This window comes from Oreochromis aureus, linkage group 15, assembly GCF_013358895.1.
Source record: "Oreochromis aureus strain Israel breed Guangdong linkage group 15, ZZ_aureus, whole genome shotgun sequence".
Classification (NCBI taxonomy): domain Eukaryota; kingdom Metazoa; phylum Chordata; class Actinopteri; order Cichliformes; family Cichlidae; genus Oreochromis; species Oreochromis aureus.
In genome coordinates, this window is record NC_052956.1 from 36,459,991 (window position 1) to 36,481,895 (window position 21,905).

The 21,905-nt window shown below is 39.6% G+C and overlaps 1 long non-coding RNA gene across 1 annotated transcript; it reads left to right on the forward strand.

Moving 5' to 3' along the window:
• Positions 1-12,454: 12,454 nt before the first annotated feature.
• LOC120433315 lies at positions 12,455-14,181 on the forward strand. The gene is made up of 3 exons (XR_005608488.1): positions 12,455-12,699; positions 13,418-13,496; positions 14,080-14,181. It is a non-coding gene; the product is annotated as an uncharacterized LOC120433315 (long non-coding RNA).
• Positions 14,182-21,905: the final 7,724 nt, after the last annotated feature.

Here is a 21,905-nt window from a genome sequence, read left to right on the forward strand (position 1 = left end):
ATACAACTCAAGTGAGTATCCCACCAGGCATTCACTCGAGTACCACCACTGAGGGACATCTGAAGCATAATTCTACAGACACGGCGTCAGTTTTTAATCCGAGTTCCCATATACTTTCAGAAAGTAGAACGGACTTTAGGTAAAGCAACTACAGTATGAGCACTGGAAAGAAGGCCAACGAGTCCTTACTATGTGCCAGTGCATGTCAACATATCTCACTGGTGGAGAATCTGCCTTATTTAAGTGGAAAGAAAAAAAGTGAACCTGGGAGTGAAGGAGAGCAAAAACCCACGGTAGTAGGTCAGAGGCCATCAAGACGTGATGAATGAGCAAATAAATATGCGTCCGGGATCTGGGCCTCACGCGGCCGCATTCTGTTCCACATTCCGCTGCTGGAGCTCACGGTCACGGCAGGGTCCCTGCACAAGTCTGCCAAAGGTTTAGCCTGAAATTTGGAGCAGCTCAGCAAATAGAGGTGGAGAAATTACATGCTCCATGCTCGCCTGTAATCCCATGCTGTGATTCACACTGACTAAAACCTGCGACTATGTTCTTCTGAACTGCGAGCGAATGCTCTTCTGTCTTATGCAAACCAGAAGTAGCGCGTTGCTACTCTCATGTGTCTCACAGGATTTAGATTTGACATCTTGAAAACAGTCTGAGTGTCAGTGTACACTTACAGTAGCTACTAGTTATTTGTGGCCCGTTTCGGCACGGACACACTTGTACAGCAGCTCATCTGTCATGATATGTTTCTCCTCTGTACAGCCTCTCAAATTCCACCTGGTGACAGATTAGACTTGCTGTCAAGAAAACTTTGGGTGATGGTGCCCTCTGTTGAAAACACTGTCGCTGCTTTATTGACAAAAATAAACATTTTCAGGCTAGCTTGGACGTGTAAAAATCATTGCCACTGGCGTGCAGAGAAATGTTACTTGCTAATTTAAACAAAAAGAGTTAATATTTACTCCAGTGTAAAGATTAGCGCTGATAACATGACCTGGTTAAAAGTTGTTATGATGACAAACAGCTGCTCCGGGGGCCTTCGGCACATCAATAAATCGCTATGATATCCAGGAGCACTCTGCTTTGACCTCTGACCTCATTGCATTGGGGGTTATGCAGACAGGCAGCTTCTCCACTATATAGTCCAAAGCCACAAAATCTCTGCTGTTTTCCCATAACTGTCTAACATCACTTATGACACTGGTTTCAAATGTAGCATCTGTGCCAAAATGGAGAACTGGCAGATTGTGTAATTTACCAGTACCATAAAATATGACATGGTAGATTAAGCTCCTATGTTTGTTCCAGATGCCACATGTGTTCTGCAAGATCTTTAATGGCTTTATTCCCATTAATGATAAAGGAAAGGGAAGAAGAATACATTCTTTATATGAATACTACCAGCTTGTTTACTATACTTATCTGCATGAAGACTCTTCATTTTTCACTTTGACTTAGCAAAGGCAAAGGGGAGAAACCTCTCTCTCTGGTCAGTCTCCAGTCTTTCCTGACCTGGCACTGTCATGTAGTAAAAGGCTGCCAGAGCCCCCATGAGTGCTAATGTAGGTGAGGAAGTGCCTGAGGAGGGCTGGGCAAAAGAACATGCCAAGAGATTATCAGGTCATCTGAAGCATTTTGCAAACTCATAGAGAGGTGAGAAAAGTAGGTGGCATCGATCCACATGAAGAGAAATAGGGAATATACAACCTGCCTACTACGTCTGTTGTTCTGCTCTGGCTAGCTACCTCTGAGAGAAACTAAGACACGGGTTCAGTGTTGTATAGGAACCTGTATTCAACAAGTTAAGACGTCAAGTTATGACAATTTGCAAGACTCTTGTCATTTTCTTTGAGCGGCTAAAAGAATTTACTGAAGAAAAATTATTGGAAAAAATGTAATTTTATATGGGGTGGAAATATTCAATCAATGTCACTACGCCTGAAACTGAACTGTAGAAAAACAGATGTTGATGTCGTTTCCACGTAAAACAGAGTTTGTGCTAGACCATCTGTTAGAAAGTGAGAAATATAGATCAGATTATAGCAAAAAGGAATCAAATGCATTTGTCCTTTTTTTATTATTATCAGAACTAATATGGTTAGTACATGGTTGAGAAAAGACATACAACTTATTTTCCTCGTCTTTCCTGACTTCTTTTGTCCACTCGTGTTAAAAGAGACTGTTTTCAAAGAAAGGCTTTCAAGCAATTAAAAGTTTTGAACATCTAAATTCTATTTAATTTGTTACTTAATGAACTTAACAGACTCTTTAGCCCTTCTCTTTGTGCGACGTAAGGATCGAAAAGTCAGGGAAACTGTTTTTGTCTATGAAGCCTGTTACCTCAGTAGATTAAATGGTGGATACAGAATTGTGAGGTTGTGAGTTCAAATTGCCATTAAGACGTTGTTTTTTCTCATTAAACTTTCTTATTTGTCTATTTTGTTTTATTCTAATAGATAGGCAGATAGTAGAAAACAGCTCTTGAACATTCTAGGTGACATTTAACAAGTGCCTCAAACTAACATCTGCAACATTGTTTCAACTTGGATTTGGATCGATTTTTCAGCGTCACTAGATGTCGAGATACGACCACAACCTTGACATGTTTACTGGGTTCACAAGCCCCCACTGACCCCAATGCTGGAGAAATGCATACCTGAAGTCCAGCCCATAGCATTTTACACATTTCGTATTATGCAATGCTGCTGGATTTTATATCCATTTGGGAAAAGGCAAAGTTTTCTCTGCTAAATGGTTTTTGTTACATGCTGTGGTTTATAACATACTTTCAAAATTAATTTTGTTGTTTTATTGATTGTAAAGACTTGACTGCCATTGTTAAGTTTATACAATCCTATTTATTTAACTTTTCAACAATCAGCCAAGATTAAAGTTCACATCAATCATTTTTAAGAAATTCAAGAAATATCGATTTCAAATTATATTTGAATAATTTGTCGAATTACTTTGTCGGCACAGATGTCACCAATGCTCATATTTCATTTCTGATTGAGACTCTACTCAGCTGAATGTTTCAGGCCTCTCCAAACTTCTGCAATGTCAAATTCAGCTCAAACTGAACTTTGCAGATGAAGATGCTGATTGTTGATAGATATTATTTAAACATGGTGCCTAACAAAAGTGCCGAGTCAAACATTCTCACGTCAGCAGATTGCTCCGATAATGTCAAAAAGTTTTTCAGCGTTGGGGGGGGATTGAAGTATCGTGAACGAGGAGGAAAGCAAATTGGAAAGACATGAAAGAATTTGCAAAGCCTTTGACTTTCAAACGAATGAGATATAGCAGATATGTAGACCTGTTTTATTTAAGAACGTGCCAGTGCAATGTTAAATAGCTCCCTTGCTAACCTGTTAAACTCCTGGCCAAAAATATGATTTACACAACCCCCTCTCCTTTCCACTATCCATTCTCTTGGAGATATAATCCTGAATACCTAAATATGCTATCAATTTGTTGAGAGGTTGTTCCTGTCTGTGCTTTTGGAAAGGGTTTTGTGGGTGGCAGACAGGCAAGCTAGGAAAAAAAGGAAGGGGAAACAGTGTATTTTGGTCTTGGATAGCAGAGCAGTAGTTAGGAAGTAGCTACAAGAAGCTGACTCTCCCAGAAGTAATGAACTGGGTTCTCTTTTTTTTCCTTCTTTTGCTCGGGAGCGTTTGTTGCCAATTTGGTGGTGCCTGTGGGATGCAGGTTTTTTTTCCCCTCTTCTATTTTTCTCCTCTCCATCTCAAAGTGAAATCACCTGGGATGTAATTAATTAATTAGAATCAGTGCGCCGCGCTGCGGAGTGGGGGCGGTGGGCACATGTGTTTTCGTTGTACGCTGTGGTCGATGTGTTCCGGGTGATTGGGATTAATAACAGGGGGCCAATTTGAACTGGGAATCAGGGTGCTTAATAGAGGGGGGGTTTGAATGGGGGGTTGGGGGAAGTAGAGGAGGAAACAAGGGAGAGATCAGAGTGCACAGACCCCCCAGCCACTGAAACAAAGGGACCTTTGTAAGAGGGCACATTACAGTATGCACATTACTATAGGACACAAGATCCCAGTCGTGCCTGCAGTAATCACACAACATAATCTAAGGCAGCAGTCTCTGTTTGACTTGAGTAAATATGCCATTACTGTATTTACATGGTTCACTGTGTAGGGAATCTGCCATTTCCATTGTGAAAATATGTAATATTTCCATATTTTTTGACTGTAAAAAGTCATCTGAGACTACTCGACACTCCATCACCCCTCTTGTGTGTTAATTCACCCTGCAAAACCAAAGTGAGAAGAGGTGGAGATGGCTGTGGGCTATACCATGCTATCAAAATGCTAATACAGTTCATCACAGCTCTGCTGCAACATGACCTACAAGTCTGGATTTACAGATCTTTTCATAAAAGGAAGTTTTGTGGAAGTGAGGGGACAGATACTAAACATCTGGTTTAAAACCGCTCAATCAATTGCTCTAAAATCCTGAAATTGCTACTTTTGGCTATGCAATCAGCGCTGTGGTCAGTGGGTTGATGGCACAACGATGTAATAAGCTCTAGCTAAGATCTGGCTTTGACAACATAACTCGGGTGGATACTGTTGCAGATAAACAGTGTTTTCAAACTTAATTCTTGGACTCGAGAACATTTTCCCTAAAAGTTCTCTGTGTGTAACAGCAGTTTGTACCCAACAGGCACCAGAGGCACTTTGAAGTTAAGTAGCAGCTCTGCTTTAGTCATGGATGTTTCAAGCTAAAGTTAGACCAATTAGCCCAAACTGTTTAATTCTTTAATTCCTGATTTATATGTATCACACACAGTACAACTCCATTATGTTTCATACACACAGTTTTGTTGCGTTATATTAATACAACTTAATTAACTTAAAGGTCACAATTTTGAAAGATGAATGTAAGAATTTAATTCAGTTTAATCCAATTTGATTTTATTTCATTCACATTTAAATCAAAACAACAGCTTCATATTGTAAGGAAACCCCAACAATCTAACAATCCTCAACACTGGGAAGGAAAAACTCCCTTATTAACAGGAAGAAACCTATTAGAGAGACGGTTGTTTTAAACTGTTTTAAACAAAGTAAAGCTCTTCATAACTGCATATTGCAGCAGGACATCTTAGGCTGTGATACTTTTCTAAGCGTATCATTGGATCTATGACCGTTCGACTTGGATACTTGGGTTAAGAAAGTAGCTGAGCTTTCAACTAGTCAATTGTTTTATGCTGTTGGGGCACATTGATACACAGGCCGGGTACACCTAAATATATCGTTAGGGTGTGCTGGGAGGGTGTGACAGAGGGCCTGGTCAGGATCAAAGTCTTCCTCTGGCACAACCATTCTGAAGGAGGCCGGAGACGATGAAGCTGAATCACTTGTGTTTTGCGCCATGTTCACCACCTCACTGCACCTCACTGGATATTTGAGGGGAGCCATCCTTGTCCAATCCCAGTGAGAGTTCAGGTTGTATTGGGAGAGTTGGTTAGATTTGATGGAACTTGGACTATCACAAGTAATTTTCACAATGTTCCTTCCCAGGTGTAACCAAGCAGCTGAAGGTGTCAGGATTAGTCTGGAGTTCATGATCATTTAGAAGCCTTTTATGGTCAAGATCCTGGGGAAATGTGGCAAATGTGTCAACGAAAAGAGGAAAGTTTTGAAGATATTTGAAGGATTTGTGATGTAGGCTAATTGAGGAAGCAATTGTTCATTTCTAGATTGTACAGTCCATACTGGGTGGAGATGTAGCTCCTGGGTTTGTTTGAAAATGATGGTGAGTAAACTGTGTAGCATGGTGCAGACTTATTTTATCATTTATCTTCAAGTTACAGCTACTAGATAAAATAACACGTGAATGAGGATGACTGAAAAAAGTACTGCAGTGAATGTAAGCGATATCAAAAACTGGGTAAACGGACCTACGCCCAAAATAACTAAAGAACTGAAACTGAATCCTGGCAGAATCATTTTAGGCAGAGGGAACAATTAATTTATCTTTGTAATATCACGGTTAAGAAACTCTTTGACAGAAAAGATATTGCACAGCATATTTCAAGGACTCTTTTAACAAAATCTCAATTTATTTTAATGTTGAACACTCCCTTTCTTATCTAACGAGCAGAATATCTGTCTTTAAAAAAAAAATCAGAAAGTGATGAGTGTGTTTTTCATACAAGACATGTGATGTGTCAGAAAATGAACTTCACTGTAACAAGAATAAAATAATTTAAATTCAATTTAGACCAAAATGTTAATATGAAAACTAGAGAGATAGATAAATAGATCTAATCTGTAATGGTTATTATTATTTTTGGGCTCCATGAATTTTCAAATTTCAAAATAGTGAAGCACATTATTATTTTATTCATTGGTTATACTCGATTATTTTATGATTTCTCCAAGAACTCCAGTGTGCCTGTTTAAATTTGGGTATAAAACATTAATTTAGCTTGTTACTTGACCAATAAATAACAATATCATTTTGGGGTTATTTTTTTTCCCCCTTTTGATCTTATGACTGGTAGTCTAATAAATGTATTGAGGACTGTACATCACCGGCTTGCTAGTTAATGCATAAAATGATTAAAATTGGATGAGTAATAGAAGATTGGTCAGAAAATACATAAAACATAAGACTATTTTTTCCTTTTACTTTACTTTCCAGCACTGCGTCTCACAAACTTGGTAACAATGTAACTTCTCTGTGTTACACTTGTGCAGAGACTGTAGATTTTTGTTTCTTCATCAGTGCATTACAGGGGCGTAATTTCCAGGGGGGTTAGGGAGGTTATGACCCCCCCAATAATCAGACCCAACCAATATAAGGCAGAGATCTATGATCAGTGTTTGTCAGCCATGTCGATTTTTAGGTGGAACAAAAGAACTAAAGAAACCATTCAATTAAGATATGTATCCAAATTGCTTTGTTTCAGATTGTGAGATGGGGCATTTGCTGTGGTAGAGGAGAGTGCTCTGAGAGCCCTTCTTGTTATCCTGTTGGTTAGGAGCCACATAATTTAACAGAAAGCCAGTGTAACATGAATACACTTAAAAGAGAATGTGTGTTACTGAATCACCGCCGCTCATCTCCCACACATCAACCTTGCTGCCTTAGTAGGAAAGTGAATATGAAGGGCTCTTCATCTTTACTCTGTGTTGATATATGCATATATGAGAGTCTTGCATGATTCACATTAGATGGCACTTCCTCTCTCTGCTGACATTACTAAGATTTTAATGTGGTGTGCGTGAGATTGCTTTAAGGTTGTAAAAGAGATCAAAGCCCAGAAGAGGATATGAACCTGGGCTGCTGTGGACTGTTACCAGTTGAGTGTAAAAAGCATAGAGACCAGCATAATAGATACCCTACAGACTGCCCTATAGTGGGTGTGCCATAAAAAAGTACACACAATCTCCCCCAGCATTTAAAAGTTCTATTTATAACAAATGTGGACTCATTTTATACTTCTTTTTTTCCCTCGATTTAACCATCTGGACAAACTGATGTTTCAGTGTTTCAGAATACACACTGGAGAAAATGTAGACGTAAATAAGGAGCCTTATTTATTTAACAGATATAGTTGATATACATTTAAAGTATTTAATACTGGAGTTTGGATGAGACCAATAGTTACCACTCTACTAGTTCAACATTATTTCTAATTGTGATGTGCAGCTACTTGAAATGTAATAGCAACAGGCTTTGTCATACAAATGACTTGATTGCCAAATAATTGCTATAAAAACAAAACGTGATATACAGTATTAAAAAGTCATCTTGATGTTGCGTTGTGGCGGTTTATTGCCAAGGCTTCATAAACTATTTCCAAGCCACTGAGCTAAACCTCTGCTGTAGAGGCAATATTGTTTTGTTGCAACAGGATCTCAAAGGAGAAGTCTTATTTGTAGAAGCTGCACCACTTGACAGACACAACTGTGAAGAGAAGCAGATTAACCTTCCCAGACCTACCAATCTAATACTCTGCTTTTTTCCCTCTGTCTCTTCTTCTGAGCGCTTCCGGAACCAGAATCATTCTTCTTTCCTTTGATTTCCACTGTTTAATTTACTTCTCTCTCACTTTTTTCTTTCATTTTCACTCCTGCACTCATCCCAAAGTGCTTATTTCTCTCTTATCCTGCACGTCTTCTCATCAACTCCTTGGGTTTCAGGCTGTCATACCCCACCACAAATGAGCAGTCTGGATGTGCACACAGCCAACGAATCAGAAACCCACATGGGAACCCCTTCACACTATACCACAATATATCCCTAATTAGTCTCTAAACTAGCAGCTTCAGTTGAGAGACTGCACAGCTCTCCTTCACAGTGCCCTGTCCAACACTGTTTGTCTGGATGAGTATAAGTTAATTACACGCAGTTCACCGATTACTCCCAGATCTGACCTTGTTTTCATTTTTTTCTCACAAAAGTTTTGTTTTTGTCTACTTCTGCTCCTTTTATTGGCGTTCCTCTACTGCAAAATATGTCAAGTTCATTCACATTCTGATATGTACAATACACGCCTTGAATGTGAACTCTTTATTTCTTGTTTGTTTGTTTGTTTAAAATTTTGTGCTGGGTTGGCAAACTATTATTATGAAAACCACAATCGTATGTGATATTTTATGTTCCCATGTCCCATGTGACAGCGTCACATGAAAGTTTGGATCAGTTAATTAGTGTAATCTCTGCATGGGCGAGAAATGTCAAACTCCATCATCAGATGTGTAATATAGTGATTTTACTGAAAGTGCAGAGGTAACAGGGTCTTGTCCAACTGTGGTGGTTATCATTATCATCTCACATTAGGAGGGGCCTGGGTTTGAATCCACTGGAGTCTGTCCGTGTGGAGTTGTCCCCATGCCTGCATAGGTCCATGCTAGGTCAAATGTCAAATGATGATTAGAACTTGCTGTAGATGAGAATAATTTTCCGTCCCTCTGGGTTAACCCTGTGATGGACTGGTGACTAGGATGCACCCCACCTCCTGCCCTATTACAGTTTATGTAGGCTCCAGCTCCCCTGTGAATTTGATAAAGAGAAGAAAATGGATGGATGGATGGTTGGATGGATGGATGGATGGATGGATGGATGGATGGATGGATGGATGGATGGATGGATGGATGGTTGGATGGATGGTTGGATGGATGGATGGATGGATGGTTGGATGGATGGTTGGTTGGATGGTTGGATGGATGGATGGATGGATGGATGGATGGTTGGATGGATGGTTGGATGGATGGATGGATGGTTGGATGGATGGTTGGATGGATGGTTGGATGGATGGATGGATGGTTGGATGGATGGTTGGATGGTTGGATGGATGGATGGTTGGATGGTTGGATGGATGGATGGATGGTTGGATGGATGGATGGATGGATGGTTGGATGGATGGTTGGATGGATGGTTGGATGGATGGATGGATGGATGGATGGATGGATGGATGGATGGTTGGATGGATGGATGGATGGTTGGATGGTTGGATGGATGGATGGATGGTTGGATGGATGGTTGGATGGTTGGATGGATGGTTGGATGGATGGATGGATGGATGGTTGGATGGATGGATGGATGGATGGTTGGATGGATGGATGGATGGATGGATGGATGGATGGATGGTTGGATGGATGGATGGATGGTTGGATGGATGGTTGGATGGTTGGATGGATGGATGGATCCAACCCCATGTAGATGTAGAAAAAGAATAAAAGTGTGTCACAGTCCAGCACAAATGGAGTCATTTATGTAATTTATCTTGTATTCATATAACAATAAATCACAATAACTCAGTGCACTTTGGTAAGGTAAAAGCGCATAAGCATTAAATATAGGAACCCAACAAATAAACAATCCCCTGCGAACAAGCAAGTGACAACAGCAGGGATAAAAATCTTTTAACTGAAGGATCCTCCGGCAGTACAAGGTAGGGTGCACATCTGCCATGATAACACAACAAACAAAAAACAGAACAAAACACAAAGTACGAGAGAGACGACACAAAGAAAGGACATGCAAAACTGTCGTATGAATACAGGAGGAGTGAAAGAGACAGGGAAGTGGAAAGGTCATCAATGCATTATGAGAGGTCCCCCGGCAGCTTTAGCCTATAGGGATGGTTCAGGGTCACCCGATCCAGCCATAACTATAAGCTGTATTAAAAGGGAACGTGTTAAGCCTTATGTTAAAAGTAGAGAGGAGGCTGATAGCTGAGAGCTCTGGGGTCCTGCAGTCATAGAACACTGTGTTAATTTGACAGCAGATTTCCCAAATCCCTGACCTCAGATGTCAGTCAATAGCTTTGGTTGAGAAATAACCACCCAAAAGTCTGCAGGTGGAAAGCTGCTTTTACAAACGTGTCAAAAAAATGATTTAACTGTCTTTCATTCCCAGTAACAGAAATCCAGTTGTAAAAAAAAATTGCAAAAAATATATTAAATTAAAGTTAAATAATATTTGCATCAATCATAACATTTTCTTTATGCTATTATCTGAAATGACAGGTGACAGTATATCACATCATAGCTGCGATTTCATTGGGAGAAAGGAAACGTGTAAGAGGAAGAGGAATGTGCTGTTAAAGGGACGCCGTAAAGTACCGACTACTCCTCCTGCCTCTGTTTGTTAAATTTTGTTGCTATCTAGCAGCGTCTAAATGTTCACTTATAAAGAATTTATAGATATAAAACAAAGTCAGTTGTGGCAGTGCCTGTGAAACAAAGGCTCACAAAGGGAGAAGCGGGGGGGAAATGACTGTGCTGTATAACAATGGTTAGCAAACACTGAACGGATGATAAAAACATCCTTCCCTAATTTGAGCTAATATGGTGGAGTGTCTGTTAATTATCTATGTATGCAGTAAGACCACATGGGGGGACTGCTATTGAGTTGAAAGCTTTTTTTAAGGAGACATTTAGGATATTCCATAAAGGAGCTATTAACTGATTTGTTCTCTATAATACAATTTTGCATCGTCCCTGGGAAAAGTAGACTTACAATTTCGAAAGTCTAGCATATTAGAAGAAACACCTCCCCTTAGTGAGACTGGAAGTGGCTTTGATGTGTGGAATTCATTCATTATCAGTCTTTTCAAAACTCATTTAACAACCACAAAGTCATCTAAAATTCAGGCAATCTTTTGTGCACATGCTGAAGAACAATTTGATGAGTGGTTTCCTCCAGGATGAGATTTTGACAGAACGCACAGGACAGAAGTTTGCAAGCACGAGGCAGGTAGAAAGAGACAAAATTGCATTACCTTTCCTTATGTGAAATACCAGTATTTCAATTTAATGCCATACTAATTCAGTTGTTTCAATTGACAACAGACAGGCCTACTAAACAGATGTAGATGTTTAGTAGGCCTACATCTACAGATGTAATGTAATGCAACATCTATTCTGACAAATACTTCTTTTCTCCTCCTCTTTGAAAGAAATCTTTGTCTAATATACGGTACACACCCACAAACACACACACACCAAAATAAATAAATAAAAAAAACTCTTCTTTAGAATCAGACAAGGTTAAATAAGCAAGTGTGCTTAATGGAGGTACACAGCCCAGTGAGAGAGGGGGATGTATGCTGGAAGCACTGAAAGTCCCTTTTGTTTCACAGATTCTCACTTTTAGGTAGAGCTTTCTCAGTAAAATACACAAGGTCAGCAAACTCAAAGTCACTTTTCATTCAGTGCCTCCACGTTTTTGAATCAGAGGTAGAATTGTAAAACTGAATATTTTACAATGTTACTAGAGAAGACCTTCTGACATGCTTGAAATTTACCAGAAATGGTATTAAACTAAGATGGGGAGAGTTATGAGTCCTCCATCAATACAGCTAAAGAAGGCATCGTTGTATTTTTTTCTCTCCATTAAGCAGTTATGAGGTACGGAATTATGGGTGGGGGCATGCGTGGGTTAACATTCTGGCAGTGCAGGCTACGGGGGAGGCCAGATTACTTACCTAGTCGTGTAAGCGTGTGTATGCGTATGCAAGTTTGATGACATGCATGACAGAAATATATTTTTTTCCATGGGTCGTTGCGTAGCACCTGTTCTGTGTGTGTTTGTGTGTTAGGAACATTAGTTACTGTTAAACGCTGAGGTATGATTTCATGGAACAACAGCCTTTCAGCTGTCAACATTGCTGCTTGACCACCAACACAGTTGTTTCAATGATACCACCAAACAAACAACATAGCCATGCTATGTGTACACTGTAAAAACGATAACTAGTAATTGTTGATTTGAGTAAAGTTTTCAAATTAAACTGACTTAGAAATAAAACTTTCCATTTACAACCTAAAATAGCTTGTCTGCCCAACAAATTTCTTCCATTGTTGTCCTAACTAAGATTTTCTATGAGCATAACAAAGATTATCAACTTTTGAGTAGATTTTTGAGTCGAGTTGGGAAATGTTGGGAAACCCCAGGTGACTGGCACACGTCGTGGTCTGAATAAGTTTGAACTAGACCAAACGAGTCTGAGCAGACTGTGTGATAGTGGTTTGTCGATGTGTTCTGAACTGAAAACCTGCTAAGAAACTTTGAACAAACGTGGCCAAAATTGGATGAAAATTACAATTTTTCGACCATTACAGATTTTACCTGGTCTGAAGTTGGAGTGTATTATTTGACCATTTTTGGACAGGTGCGGGAGCTGCCGGCCATTTGCCCTAGCAGGTAAGCTAACGACATCTGTTATTAGGATTTTCTGTAAGCGCTAGGCTGCATCCTCCTGAGGACCCAGGAGGGTGGAACGAGTAAAGCACTGAAAAAAGCCAAACAATAACATATTTAAGTCATCTAAGGGACTTATATATCATGTTTAAGCTAGCGAAGGGATGGATGGGGGTTGAAAATGATATGCCAGGGTTCGCTGTTCTCGCTGCTCTAGCGAGCCTTGAATCCCAGCTAGCTATCGAAGCTGGTGGTAACAGACGTCTCCAGCGTAGAAGCATTTTTTGCAAAATGTGTTGTCTTAATAAACTGAGCAGATATTTGAAATTTACACAGCTACATTCTCGCCTGAAAATACCTTAAAAGTTTACTTTGTGACCCAGAAAGAGTAATAAGAGTAATATTAAAACTAAGTGGCTGCCGCCATTGTTTGAAACTAGAATCGGCTGGGCCGCGCTATGAATTCTGGCATAGGGTGGGCCACGAAGGATACACCTGACCCATCCTTCAAAGCTGTGGAAAGTATTGTATTGTTTTTGAGAGCCTTTTGTTGGTGGAGTTAAGTATTGATTTTATGTACAATTCCACGGGTGAGACGCGATCTGTGCGGTCCGACTTTGCACGGATGCAGTAAGGATCGTGGAGTCCGATCCGTAATTTTTTTCTCGTTTTTTTCTACATTATATTGAAATGTTTCATTATTGCAAACATTTTCTCTCAGGCGGAGAGAGGTGGTGGAGTGTCAGCCTATGGTATCTGAGGTCCAGGAGAGATGACCTGCGCTGTTTTCCTCTGAGGAGGTAAGACTGTCCTAATTTATTTATAATTTAATTATTATTCAAATTGGGCATGATTTATACTTATATTGAAGCAGTACGGTATTTGCTGGGGTAATGCATTGGCCAACTTTATTATCTTGTGCTACCACTCCAGTCAAGGCCCTTGCCAGTGTTATATTGAAATCCTTACCCTGAACATTTCTGCCAGTACAAAGAGTCCCCATGCTAAATCGAAATTGTGAAACAGAAAGGCAATCTCATAATTTTGACTTAGCATGTATTTTTTTCTTTTGTGCTAGAAATAGGACTTCTATAGTCTGAGATTGTTAGGGGAAAGAATACTAAGGCAGGTCACAGAATCTGATTGGTCACAGATTTTGGTGCAACTTAGAACATAATATGTATTTTCATATTGATACTGGGTTTTGTGGGAGGTGTTTCTATTCCAGTGCAAAAGACGTATTCATGAGAGATTTTGAAGTAGGTAGGTTTTGCTGTTGATGACACAGTCAGGCATATAACATGGTGCAGACTGTCCAAGACAGCTACCCAGGAATTTTCTGTGCTGAGTAAATGACAATATTTTGGTGAATGTATTGTTTAGATATCTGAACATTTCATGGGATCACAAGCAAAGAACTCCTGGGGACCTTCAATGCATCCCTTGACAAAGTTGTGCCTGGCCTGCTGAAACTGTACTGGTCTAAGAAGGAGCTCTTGGTGAGGAGATGGAAGACCTCCTGGATAAACTTGATGAACAGGTGAGTGAAGTGCTCCTTTATCTGACATTTGCAGAAAGAGTATACTTTTCTCTTAACAGAAACTGAAAAAGATGTTGGCTTCAAATAAAACACATCAGTGGACATGTCCGTAAAATGAATGTCATGAGTCATTGCTTTGTTCTTATTTGGCAGTATTTTATTTCACAAAAAGAAAGTAAAATTGTTAACATGGTGGTGTTGTTGTTTTTTAAGGGGAAGGGGGGGTTATGCGTTTTGCGTGTTGCTGGGTCTGACCTGTGCTTTACTCTCATTACTATGAGAGTTCTGATTTTACATTGTGTATAGTACACCATGTTACTTCACTAATTGAAATTTTGTTTTCCACTGAACACTCTTTAGACATCCAACACTGTGTCCAACGGGCACTGAAGGCCTGCCCATTTTCCTCAAGACAAGATGCAACAGAGGTTTTCCTGAAGTGCTTAGTAAGTACAAAAACTAATGCAAGTAAAACTAATTGCTATGAGATGTTTTAAAGGATGAGTTTATCCAAAATGGAAATGTACACTTTCTCAGTGCAGTCCAGATAATTTTATAGTGGGGATTGCAGTTGTCATAACTCTCAACTTTTTTCTGCTGAGCAGCTGCTGGGCATTGTTAGTGGTTGTTCCATAGCAGAAAATATTTTTTGTACAAAACTCACAAGGTGGCATTAATTAAAAAAAAATAAGCTTTTTCTTCTTAAAACCTCCATGGGAAACGACCAGCATGGTATAGAGGTTAAAGTTAAAATCTTTAGAAATTTGTTTTGTCTTTCATTTTTCTTAGCTTTCAATAATTCTTATTTTACTTTTCTTCAGGACACTGACATTTTGGAACCAGTGTTGAACGGTGCATCAGTTGCCATCCTCACCATCCTACAAGATGACGATGCTGATACGTCTGTGCGAGAACATCCAGTTGTGTTGGAAGGGGACATCGTGCTACATAACATTCCAGATCTCTCTACTGCCTGGCACCTCTTTGGCCTTCTGTATGCCCTCAACATTGATTACCCAAAGCAGATGAGTTTTACCTTTGAAGCAATTCAGGCCATCTTATTTTGGCCTGGTCGGACAATATGAAGGTGAAGTGGATAAATCATTATTCGAAATGTAAATTTTAGTCAGATGAATCTGTATTGTTGAGAATATATGGTGAAAATTTGTCTTGTAGTATTTTAAAAGATTTGTTATAGTGTTAGTTTCTCTTCATTGATGGTAACATTTCTAATACCTTTTAACTTCCATAGTTCATCATAGTAAGCCTGTGTAAAATGTCAATGTCTGGGTGCATAGGCAATCGACAAGCACTACCCTATTTAATGTGCAATAGTTATGTTCAGCTTTTACAAGACGGTCAGGGGTGTGTGTGTGTGTGTGTGCATGAATTATTAAGTTGCTGGACACTTTTCTTTTTGGTTCTGGACTCTGGAATTTTAACGTCTCTGCTGGGGTGCTCAAAGCACCCAAAAGAAACTGGCAACACGTTTTTGTTTGTTTGTTATTTCTTTTCTTTCTTAAAACTTTTTTTTTTTAACAGAAATTCACCCTACTACCCATGACATTCTGAAATGTACTGAAAAGACTGTTGAACAAAATAAATAAGCTTTTAGATAACATTGAATTGTGCTTGTTTTATTCTATATCTATTTATTAAGTTTTTTTTCAAGTATAATAACAACATACATTTTCCTTTGTTTATATAGGTAAATTTTCAACTCACTGGAGTAAGAATTGTATGATTACTCAACAAGAATATCTGTGTTTGGTGAAGGCAGAAATACATGGCATTGAAAACCAGAATTTCTTCGTTAGACTTCCAGGATTATCCTAATTAGGTGAACAAGAAGATCCAAGTTGGCAGAACTTGTAAATCTTAGTTGAGTCAACAACAGCAAAAGTTGAGAAAACTCAAAAATCTCTTGCATCATGTTGCCTTGAAATTTTAAGTTTTCTCAACATTTTCTTTTTTACAGTGTAGACCTAATCGGTTTGTGGGTTGCCTTGTAAATTAATAGCTTTGTGCAGATGTTCACACATGCATAACTTAAAAATCCCAATATATCTTTTTGGGTGGTGGTGTCAGCAGAGCTGGTGGCGGGGTTGACAAGGGTTAAATCTAGCTTGCTTGAAACAGGATTAACTCCTCAGCTCAAATGTGGAGTCTATGTGTGAGGGTGGCTCACATTTTGGCCTTCCCCTCACGTTCACTCCAGAGCGGCTCAGGGCTGCTGGTGGACAGCTGAAACCTGAGAGGGTTTCTCTGCTTCTCCAAATGTGCTTGACCAAAACCCGTCCTTGCTTCTGCATGATTAAACACCCATCCACACATAGTTTCTAATGCATGAAGCTTTTCAGCTCCTTCAGATTCAGGGACAGTAGAAGCTGATGAATGAGGATTTTCTAAAATCTGTAAGGTGTGTTTGGGCAACGTCTGGTATAGTTTTTAAATTCTTTTGAGTCACAGTGTAAACATGTAATATAAACATTCAATGCTGAAGAGTGCGTCTAGCCTAGCCACTGTTGTTCGAGACTACCGGAGAGTAATCCAGGCCGTGAGATGATCGGAATTACTGACAAAAAATGAAAATCAACTTTTCAGTGGTTCCCAAAAGACCAAAATGGGGCAGGGGAAAGCACTCAAATATTTATATTTCCAATCAAGGAAAAATAAGCGATATGCTAAAATTGATAAAATATTAATCAATCAATCAAATTATTATTTTGAGCATATAAGTAACAAGTGTTCAAATCCCATTTGAAAAGGAGTAGGAGCAACCAAATTCGTATTAACTCCTATCGCTATCTAGATCATCTTCTTTATTGTATCTATTTTGAATACACAATCTTGCATATAGATATATACTATAAATAAATATGCCTGTATAAGACACAAATTCCTGTTGCAACGTGAGGCCTTTTGTTGTTATTCCACGACAAATGAAGCAGATGTGATTTCTGAAGTTGATTCAAAGTTTTCTGTTTCAGTACTGCTGAAAAAATGCACAAAAGCACATACAGCAGATTTTATGACACTTTTACAGCTAAAACAACAAAACAATTTTGGGCAACCGGCTTAAAATTACAGTGGTTAAAAGGTTAACTCTAATTGTTCCTAACTGTTTAGAATAAAACACCCATTTTTATTGACAGCTCACATTTTCAGATGCTCAAGAGTAGTTGGACAAGAATTTTAGATATAAGAAATATTTTTAGTACTTGGATAAAAATCGTTTGTAGTGAATGACTGCCTGAAGCCATGGGCATCACCAAATGCTCTTTTTACTGTATCAAGATGCTCCGACAGGCTTTTACCGCAGCCACCTTCAGCTGATGTTTGTTTGTGGGTCTTTCCACATTCAGTTTTGCATGGGGTGAGATCAGGTGACTGTCTTTGCCATGGAAGAATATCCCATTTCTTTGCTTTGAGGAACTCTTGGGTTGCGTTCTATACTTTCCTTTGGGTTATCACTCATTTTCACTGTCAAGCACTGTCTGCTCAGTTTTGCAGCATTTGTCTTAATCGGAGCAGAGAGTATAGGCCTGTACACTTAACACCTCATCCTGCTGCTTCTATCAGCAGTCAGCTCATTAAGAAATGCCCATACCATAACATTGCATGCACTGTGGTCGACAGATGACACGGCATGCTTTGGATCACAACATATTTCTCTCTTCCTCCAAACTTTTCTCCTCCCATCATTCTCATACAACTCAATCTTGGTTTCATCTGTCCAAAGAATTTCTGTCAGAACCGTGCAGACTCTTTTACAGATTTTCTGACAAACTAATCTGACCTCACTTATGCGCAAATAGATACTAGCGAATACAAATTTGCAATGCCGTACATTCGCTGTTCAAGAACCAGAAAGCCTGTGCACCATACTGAAAATGCAGTTTTTCTCCTCATGACAAATAAACACGCTAATCTCTGTTTGTACCCTTGTCTTTTCTCATTTCCTCTTGGGTTTGGCTGATACCATAATTCTCCGTGTGGTGCTGACAGAGAAATCCTGCTTTGCCCACATCCAAACAATACTATATTATTTTCTGAAAGAAGCTGCGAACAACTTTTTGTGCTTTCTGTGGGTTTTTGTTTATATCGCTGGTTTTTTTTCCATGTTCTGATCATAATTGTTGTCCATTTCCTTGGTTTTTTCGCTTTCTCTCCCGCTCCATTTCGGTCTCTTCAGTAATTCTGCTTGATGTGGGTAGAAAAGGATTTGGGAGTAAGAGGGGTGAGATGAATTAAAAAAGAAAAAAAACATGAATAAAACACAAAAAAGGAAAAATAAATATCAACAAAGCTACCCCCCAAAACCCTCTGTGTTTATGCCTGTGCTTGTTTATGTGCCTACCTGCATGTGGCTTGAATGAAAAGATGAAGCTAGAGAATTTCTAAAGTGTGCATACAAGTGTGACAAAGCTAATGGGACAAAGACGTGAGGGAGTCTGTGGATTCATGACTGGTAAAGGAGCATTGCAGTGCACGCACAGCATAACTGTGAAGGGTCGCTCACTTCTGCCTTTTCTCTTTAAATGTTTGGTGTAGATATTTATTTCTTTAGAGTACCTCTTAAATAAAACAGAGTTTTTTAATGCAAAAAACAGAACACATAATGCGTAGCTGATTTATATACTGGATTGTCAGCCTTCTGTGTAATTATATTTTCTTAGATTTTGTCTCTCTACATTCCACATTAACCTAAAAAACAAAGCCTGCTTTGGTTAATATGCTTAAGCAGAGTCAGTCTGCAAAGCAACTTTCCCACTGTAAGCTGTGAAATCATTCAACCCTGGAATCATCTCCACCGTGTTGCTTTAGCTGGACCTGTCGTCATATTGTAGCAATTCTGATTGATATTCCCGAGGAAAAGCTGCCAGACAGCTCGGCTGCATTCTACAGAAGCTTACTACTATAATGTGCATAATTTACCGTGCTCATTGTAAGCCATCCACTGCACTTCAGAATGATTTGCCATGAAAATGTGGCACAGGCGTTCAGTGTTGGACGTTCTGCATCCTGCAGATTCTCATGTTACTTTCTGTTAATTTTCCAGAGCAGTTCTCTCAGGGAGTGACAGACACAGCTGGAATGTGAAAGATGCATTATGTAAAGGGAGTAAAGTGAACCCCAAAAATTACTGGCATATCACAATGAATAAATAATATTACGGCAGTGCCGTGCAGTCAAGATGACCAAACAGTGGAACAAAATCAAATGTGACCAGTAGTTATAACACTGACCTAGAGCAACCAGAAGCGAGAGGTCAAAGTTAAAAACTTTAAAAATGCACTTAAAATGTTATTCGCTGTGTAAGCACATCACAAGGAAGGTGGAAAGAAATATATGTTATTAAGGCCTTACAGTAGGATCACTATAACCGAGAGTAGAAGGAGCCAAGGGGACATAAGTACAAGTATTTGTAGTATATTAGCTGTCAACTCGTGTCACATTATTGGCAATGTTACAAAGCAAGCATGCCAATGCTAAGTTGTTCTGTCTGGGAGCCAATAATAGCTTCAGTGAATTAGCTGCAATCAATATTACAGGGTCGAAACGCCAAAAAAACTGCTGGTATGAAATTAAACTGAGACAATAGAAAGTATCGCATCCAACAATTCGAGCCAGCGCTCACAGAAAACATCTTTTTCTGCCCAAGTAATGTTTTATTGAAACCAGAGGGAGCTCCTTAGTGTAGTCAGTCACAGGTGCTGGAAAATGGCAGCGTGGTGTTGGGCTATGACACCTGTCAAAAGGCTCGGGCAGCATGGCAGCGCGAGCCGTTGAGTCAGGAAGGAAATGTCTTTTTCTTTTTCTTTTTTTCCCCTATATTATATATCAGATGAAGAATGGGCGAGAATGCGGCGCAGTGGTGATGGCTGCAGGGGCAGCCCCTAGTCAGTCGTACGTCTCCAACCAGTCACACTTAGCGGACCGTGGCTCTTTCAACCAATCCCAGTGTCCCAGAGGAACCAGTTGACAAGACCTCCACCCAGGTTTGCCACTATCAGGAGTAAGCAACAGGTGCTGAGGTTTTCTTTGAGAGCGTGCTTGTTATGGGTCGCACTAGGCCTGGTGTGTTTCTCGGTCCTCTTAAAGAAAAATAAATGTTTTGCTGTAGCGTCAAGAGGCTACTATAACAAGACTGTATCTCTGACAAAGTTATTTGATTTAAATTCCACAAAGGACACTGACTAAAGAAGTACGTACATCTCACCATATTTTTTTCGAATATAATTTATCCTTAAATCTGGTTCAGGTTTGAAAGAACATCTGCGCTTTGTGACTGTTCAATAAACCATAAGTGCATGCACTTTGATGTTATAGCAATTCCCACGTTATCATTTCTGCATAAGCATCTTCTTTATGTAAGTATCACCATAGTTAGAGATGAAAAGCCACATTCCTTTGGAACTTTCCTCTGCCTCATATAACAATAAAATCCCTAATGTATCTGGACACAGTAAATATTGCATTTTTTTGATATATATCAGCCATTTGGATTTTGCTAAGGATTAAAATTAGGGCCATGGATACTTTGGTTAACAGGTATGTTGACAGAGGTGGCTGTAGTCAGTTAGTAGGCTTCATCTCTGCTAATTTGAATCACCAAACTCATCCTCTTGATCATCTTAGTGGTGGTGGTGCTTTTAGGAGCATTTTAATGGACCTTATCTGGCAAATGTTACAGCCATTTGTGGCTCTCCAAGAAGTTTGAGTCTCAATTCCCTTCAGCCCAACTGGTTGAGACAGGTGGCTGCCCCTTCCTGACCTGTTTTTTCTAGATGTTTCTTACAGTTAAAAGGGAGTTTTTCCTTCCCACCATCACCTAATGATTGTTCACAGGGGAGACCATCTGATTGTTGGGCTTTTCTGTCTAATACTGTAGACCCTGTAGATGTTACAATGGAGAGGAGTGTGGTAGCCATCTCAAAATAAAATTTTAAAGGAAGTTTAGCGCATGCCCCATGGGTAAAACCACCACGGTCCCAGTACATCTACTTTTGTATGCATGGAATGGGAATCCCCCCCTCTTTTTTTCCTTTTCCATTGTTTTCAGATGAATGAAAATGATGACTACAACAAATGTACCTCACATGCCGGTCACGGTTGTATGGAAGTCTCATACAGCTTGAAAAAAAAGATTCAGCAGCCCCTTTATGGAGCGAGCAGTCATGCAGCTAACAACATATGCTGAGCAGTTACTGTGGGTAGGTGCCTCGGTGGCTGCAAATTCTGGCTTGCTGGTGTATGTGTGTGTGTGTGTGTGTCCATGTAGAGCTATGCTGTGGCTGTGGCCCACACACGCAGCTGAGTTTGTAAATGCCTGCGCTAGGATCAAAAGCCTGGCGATCCACAGCCATACTTGATTAGTGAAAGGCAGCTCACAATTGCTGCTCCACCAAAGACTGCTGGACAGATGGACTTTTTTCCTGTTTTAAGCCTGTAGCGCTTTGGGGGTTTCAACATGTTTTACTTGGTCTTCTCCATCAAGTCATGTAAACAAGCTAAGCAACTGATTTCAGGTTATCTTGGCCTTTGTCCACATTATCAGCATTGTTTAATCTATTTGATTAATAATCTTAATTCTCATCACAAAGCGTCTCTTCAGTGCAGCAGTTTCTTTTCCCTATTTTGGTGACTTATTCTCCACCCTTGCAGT